Here is a 7,704-nt window from a genome sequence, read left to right on the forward strand (position 1 = left end):
TACTACTACTACTACTACTACTACTACTATTATTATTATTATTATTATTATTATTATTATTACTATTGTTGTTGTTGTTATTGTTGTTTTATAATTGTTGTTTATAATTTGTACAATTAACCTCCCTGTGGTTCGACCCCGGTCTTGCCGGGTTATTTATTACTTCGACACTCCTGCACTTGGGAGAAGACATCAATCTTTTAGTCGTGTCAAGTTTTTGGCGCCGTTGCCGGGGAGGTAAGTTCTTGTATAAATTATAGTATTTATTTTATTTTCTCTTTTCACTTTTCTTGTATATAACTTTGTTTCTTTTCTTTTGTTTCTTTTTATTTTGTTTTCTTCCTCCTTCTTTTGCTTTCTTGTTCTTCTTTTTATTTTATTCCTACACGTGCATGAGAGTGTGGTCACGTACATCAAGTGGTAGACTTTGTAGGGTATCCTCATCATTTTCAGAAAATATGGCCGAAGAAGATAATCAATCACTTCATAATGAGAATAATGAGAATAACCGTGCTAGAACACTTAGAGACCACATGAATCCCACAAGAACAAGTGCACCATCATGCATAGTTTTTCCTCCTGATGCATCTCATTTTAATTTTAAACCAGGTATTATTCAACTTTTACCTTCTTTTCATGGTTTGGAATTGGAAAATCCATACTTGCATTTAAGGGAATTTGAGGAGGTCTGCAACACATATAATAATTTAAATTGTAGCATGAACACCATTAGATTAAAGCTTTTTCCTTTTTCATTAAAAGATAAAGCTAAAACATGGCTACAAAATTTAAGACCAGGATCCATTCGTGCTTGGGATGAAATGCAACAACAGTTTTTAAAGAAGTTTTTTCCATCTCATAGAACAAACTCTTTCAAGAGACAAATCACCACTTTCACTCAAAAACCAGGAGAAACATTTTACCAATGTTGGGATAGGTATCGAGACTTGCTTAGTACTTGCCCTCATCATGGTTTTGAAACATGGAGATTGGTTTCACATTTCTATGAAGGGTTAACACCTAAAGATAGGCAAATGGTTGAATTGATGTGCAATGGAACTTTTGAAGATAAAGACCCTGATGAAGCAATGGAGTACTTAGACTTGTTAGCTGAAAATGCTCAAAATTGGGACACCGCGGGTACTTGTGAGGCACCGAGTAAAACTCAACCTCATACATCTAGTGGAGGTATGTACAACCTTAGGGAAGATCATGACCTTCAAGCCAAGTTTGCATCTTTAGCTAGAAAAGTCGAGGCACTAGAATTGAAAAAGAGTGGTCAATTAAAATCTGTTGAAAACATTGTGTGTCAAATCTGTGAAACAAATGAACACTCAACCAACGATTGTCCAACCTTGCCTTCTTTTAAAGAATGTCTCCATGAACAAGCCCATGCTTTAAACAGTTTTCAAAGGGCCAACCACAACCCATACTCCCAAACATACAACCCTGGTTGGAGGAATCACCCAAATTTCAGTTGGAAGAGTGACAATGCACAAACTTCACAACCACCGTTTCAAGCACACCATAATTTCCAAAATTCTCATGGATATGCACCTCCTTATGCTCCACCTCCTAGAAGAAATCTTGAGGAAACATTGCATGCATTCATTGAAAAGCAAGAGACAATCAATACTCAACTTGCTCAAAACATGACAGATTTTAAAGATACTCTTGCAAAATTAACATCTGCTCTCAGTTTCCAAGAGAAAGGTAAGTTTCCATCTCAAACACAACAAAATCCCAAAGGGCAATACAATGCAAATGCAAGTAGTTCCGGAAGCCAACACATGGATCAAGTCAAATCAGTCACTACTCTGCGCAGTGGTAAGGTTATTGAAAAACCCTCTCTTGAACCTTATGAGAAAGATGATGAGTCAATCTTTGAGGGTAAGGAAGGGGTTGAATCTGAAAATTGCAAAGAAACGACTGATTCACCGCCAGCACTTCCATTTCCTCAAGCCATGACCAAACAAAGGAAAGTCAATCACAATTCTGAAATTTATGAAATTTTCAAACAGGTAAGGATCAATATACCTTTGCTGGATGCTATTAAACAGGTTCCTTCCTATGCTAAATTTTTGAAAGATCTATGCACTGTGAAGAGGAAACTGAATGTGAAAAAGAAAGCCTTTCTAGCCGAACAAGTAAGTGCTATTCTTCAGAATAATAATGCTTTGAAATATAAAGACCCTGGTTGTCCTACAATTTCTTGCTTTATTGGAGAGCATAAAATTGAAAGAGCCTTACTTGATCTTGGTGCTAGTGTGAATTTACTTCCATATTCAGTTTTTCAGAGTCTCAATCTAGGTGAGTTAAAACCAACTTCTATATCTCTTTTACTTGCCGATAGATCTGTAAAAGTGCCTAGAGGAATAATTGAAGATGTGTTAGTACAAGTCGATAAATTCATTTATCCTGTGGATTTTATTGTCTTGGACACAGAACCTGTTGAAGCATGTAATTCATTTCCTGTTATTTTAGGACGTCCGTTTCTTGCAACCTCTAACGCATTGATTAATTGTAGGAATGGACTGATGAAGCTATCATTTGGAAACATGACATTGGAGATGAATATTTTCAACATTTGCAAGCAACCTGGAGATGATAATGATTTACAAGAAGTAGATCATATTGATGAATTAGTTTATGATCAACTTGAATCTACTTTAAGTAAAAATGAATTGGATGAAACTGAAGATTTGCAAATGGTTTATTCTGAGGAAGAAATCACGAATGAAACAAGCACCGAAAATGTTGATGCGAATCTTTTGTCAACAGTGACAACAGATTCGACATCTGACATCACACCAATCGATGATTACTTTCCTAACAAATCCTTACTTTCTCTTAGTTCAATGCCTTGGTATGATAAAAATATTAATTTTCTTGCTTTAGGAGATTTGCTAGCTGATTGGAGTACCCAAGACAAAGAAAAGTTTTTGAACGAAGTGAAGAGCTTTTATTGTGATGACCCTAACTTATTCAAATATTGTCCTGATCAAATATTTCAAAGATTCATTCCCGACAATGAGGTAAGTAGTGTCATTAAACTTTGTCATTCTGAAGCATGTGGAAGTTATTTCTCGTCAAAAAAGACTGCTGCAAAAATCTTTCAAAATGGATTTTATTGGCCCACCATGTTCAAGGACACACATGCATTCTGCAAAACTTGTGAAAATTGTCAAAAAATTGACACTGGTCAAAAAGTTTTGTTTTATGATTCTCAACTCTATGCACTCCCTAAAGAGCTAAGATTAAGATGGACCAATCCTTATGGGGCCTGTGATATTGAGAATTCAATGAATGACAATGATTTTAAGGAAAATGGACATCGTTTGAAAGCTTACTTTGATAATTTTCCTAGTGAAAATGAATCAGCTGGTTTGAATGATCTTGTAGATAAAGGTTGATTATTTTGTTTTTCTTACATTGTTTTTGTGTTTCTTTTTGAGTGATTTTTGCTACTTTTTCTCACCCCGATCAAATGGCGGACAACGGTACTCCGTGACTTAAGTCGGTTCTTTCAGTTTCCCACAATAACTAATATCTGTGTATATATTTGTGTAATTCTTTGAATCTCTCTTCCAATTCTCATTTGAAAATGGACACTAATCTTCAAAAATTCAAAAAGTATTTTCCCGCTCTGCCTCAGAATGCGATTACAAAAATTTACCGTGCTAGATATGCAAGATTAAGATTGTTAATGAATCATGGAATTCCTGAAGATATTCGTTGGTTGATTGAAGCAAAGGTCTGATTATCAGGTGAGTCCTCTAACTCCTTCATTTCACACATGCCTGGAACAGGTAAAAACACTTTTGCAAAGAAACGTCATGCAAAACGACTGAAAGTCTGTTATCAATGTGCTAGATGGACTTGTAATGTACAAAGTCGTTCTTTAGGAATGGTATCTATAAACTGTAAAGATAAAATACAATTCATTAAGGATGGCCTAAGTAAGGAGTCTTTAGATAATCTTCTATTGACTCTTGAGACGCATCCTTGTGGAGATGTGCATCGTGCAATTCATGATTTATGGCCACTATTTCATAAAAAACATGATCAACTTAGTCTTGGGAATCTGATTAAAAAAGACTATGTTTGCCAGTTTTTAAGAAACCTAGATGGGAAGCCTATCCCCGACCCATAGAGGGCGTTTAAGCCGTTCTTGGACGTAAAACCAAGGGAAGATGTGAGCCACAATCACAACTACCTGTACATACACATGCTTTTTCAAAAGTAAATAAATAAATAAAGAGAAAGAGGGTGTGAGACTCCAACTGGCCTACATATAGGTGGTATGATTGCCTTTCTAATTTCTCATCTATAAAATCCTCTTTTCCTTCCTTTCATTTTTACTCAACCCATACATTTAACAAATACAGAAGTGTGTAGAAATGGTAAGTTTCTCAGGTCATCATATAAGAAATATTTGTGTTTTCGGTGGATCTAGTCCTGAGAAAGAAAAGGAGTTTTTAGAATCAGCAAATCATCTTGGTTAGGTGCTAGCTGAGAGAAAGATTTATTTAGTGTATGGGGGAGGCAATCTTGGGTTAATGGGAGGTGTGTCAATAGCTGTATTTTTAGGAGGTAGTCAAGTTTTGGGGGTCATCCCTGAAGCTTTAGCACAAGTGGACATCATTGGAAAAACAATTGGAGAGGAACTTTAGGTCTCCACAATGTCAGCTTGAATGAATGCAATGTTTAACCATGTTGATGTCTTTATTGCTTTACTAGGTGGTCTAGGCACATTGGAAGAGATCTTTCATATTTCCTCTTGGGTCCAACTGCATATTCACCATAAACCCATAGGTTTGTTAAATGTTAATGGTTATTATGATAAGTTGTTGTCTTTTCTTGATCATGCTGTGGAACAGGAATTTCTAACATTTTCTGCATGACAAATCATAATCTCTGCTGCTACTGCTGAACAATTGATTGACCAACTACAATCTTTCATTCTTGTAATTGATCCTTCCATGAGTCGCATAAATTGGTCAACTAAGGAAAGCCATAAAAAGCTTAGATTAGATTTGAGCCTTCATTTATGAATCTTTGTGTCTTTTGGTTTTATTATTGTGTTTTATTGTTTCTTATATTTGTTTTAGTGTGTTTCAGGTTTGTCAGTGTTCGTTATTTTAAGTGATATCTTCTATACTTTATCTTTCTACCTTTAAACATTGAGGACAATGTCTCGTTTTAGTTGGGGGGAGGGGTAGTAGCTAAAAAAAAAATTGTGTTTTCTATTTCATAAAGCATGTGCAAAATTGTTGTTAATATGATGGTAGAGTAAGGAGAACTTTTTATAACTTTTGAGACGCATCTTAGTAATCATTCGTAACAAGGTATGTCATAATACTTCTTGAAATATTCAGATTTACAAACTCTCACATTGTTATCACTTAATTCTGCTCATATACTTATTTAACATGTATTCTTAAACCTTAATTTACACACACACACTTTAACATATGATTGTGGGTTGCATATTGGATTATTACATTATGTATGTTCTTTTGTTAAAGGTAACAACTAAGGGAAAGGGATAGTATATAATTAAAAAGAAGAAGAAAAAAGAAGAAAAAAGAAAAAAATGATAATAATAAAAATATAGATAAGTTTGGTTTTGTAGCCTCCCTAACCTAAGCAATTAAGTCTGAAGGGGTGTTTTAACACCTAATACCCTAAAGTCAACTGACTTGGGAGTTATTGGCCCAACGCTTGTTACATGGGTTGAGGAGAAAAGCTTAAGGGAATCAAACATTGCACTATCTACATATTAGTATCTGCGACCCGAGTTACTAAGCTTGCAGGGGTGTTTTAACACCTAATGCCCTAAGACCAACTAGTCTGGGAGTCATTAGCTGAAAGCTCGTTACATGGGTTAAAGATGCATGGTGTTTTAAATTATATGTATATATATTAAAAAAAAACAGAGAGAGAGAGAGAAGAAGACAAAAATAATAATCCCAACTCAAAGAAGTTAACCTTAAATATTAGAACAAAAATTTTGTTTTCTTCCAAGAAAAGCCCCATAATTATGTGTTGATACATTGAGCACAAAAGAAAGGTTTATTAATATCTTGTTAAGAGGTATTGAGCAGATATATAAATTTAATGAGAGTTTGTTTATCTGGATAGACTAATGGAAGTTAAATGATGAATACCTTGCTTTGTGAAATTTGCAAATTTGTTTTCTATTTTAACGCTTTGATTACTAGGGACTAGTAATAAGCTGGTTGGGGGGTGTGATTAGTACTTAAAAGTGCATTTTTATCATGGTTTTATATCATCATTTTGCACTTGAAGTATCAATAACTCCTTAACTAAAATATGTTTTATAATAATGTATCTAATAATATAAGATACCTATAATTTGTGGTAAATGTCTATTTTTAATGCAGGCCTATCACATAAATGAAAGGATTGATTGATGACTTGAAGAACTTAAATTGCAAGGATAAAGAGATGGCCAAACTTAGAAAAGAGATGTCGGTGCAATCCAAACCGGAACACTGTTCGGTAATTGGGTCATATCTGGAGCTACAGATCTCAGATTTAGGTCCAATTTATATGGATGGAAAGGTAAGACATAGGCCTACAACTTTCATATGGAGCCCAAGATCTAAAAAGGCCATTATCAAGTCCAAATTGTAGCAACAACAAAGAAGCCCGAATCTGTCTTCCAGCCCGAGCACTATTCGGTATTTTGGCCATATCTGGAGTTCTAGAAGTCCAAATGAGCTGAAATTTTTACACAAGAAAGCTGAGACAATTGCCTACAACTTTCATGTTTACAACTGGCTCCAATTTTGACGTTATCAATGACGTTTTGGGCAGACAAGAGAAGATAAGGATTGTCACCAAGTCAAAAGTTGGTCACCCACTTATCAATTAGTCATCAAATCAATAGTTCCCATTTTTGGCCTATAAAAGGAGGCATTTGCCATGCATTTAGGCATCTTGATTTCCAGATCAAGATCATGCTCTTCCTTTCTCTCTTTGTATTTTTTATGCTTTGTTTTCATTAATATTAAGTTTATGCCTTTCATTTCCTTTCCTTTACTTAGTTAACTTTTATGTTCTTATTTTGTTTATCTATTTTGCTTTCTTTCATTATGTCTAGCTAAGTTAATTATGTCAAGGTGAAAAGGTTACACTAATGGTGTAAGAATAAGTATAATGTAAACTTAATATGGACTTTAATGTTTGATACTAACATGTTTTATATTTGCTATCTTGTTCACTCTTTAATACTTTGCTTGTTAAATGACTAATCTTGATTTATGTTATATAACACTTGGTACAACAAATGCTTGGCACTTTCATAGCCCATAATGTATGGTATAACCGACACCTGAGCTATGAAAGGAACTTGATTTGTTGTTAACATAAGTTATAATCATGAATGCTTGACGAGATTTACAAGTATTAGCATTAATTGAATAAGATGACTAATGTAATCATGTTAACAATATATAATCTGATTGGAACCTCCTTTGTGTGTGGTTTCCAATTCAATAATAAGAGTTTATACTATACTTGTTTGATATACCATTAGTGGAACCTCTAACCTTGACATTTGTTATTATCATTGTTTAATCGTTACATTAATATTCCATCTCAAAGTTCTCATCATCTTCTTCTTCTTCTCTTTCTTTATTATTATTATTATTATTACTACTACTACTACTACTACTA

This window comes from Populus euphratica, unplaced genomic scaffold, assembly GCF_000495115.2.
Source record: "Populus euphratica unplaced genomic scaffold, PopEup_1.0 scaffold47.1, whole genome shotgun sequence".
In the NCBI taxonomy this organism is placed as follows: Eukaryota; Viridiplantae; Streptophyta; class Magnoliopsida; order Malpighiales; family Salicaceae; genus Populus; species Populus euphratica.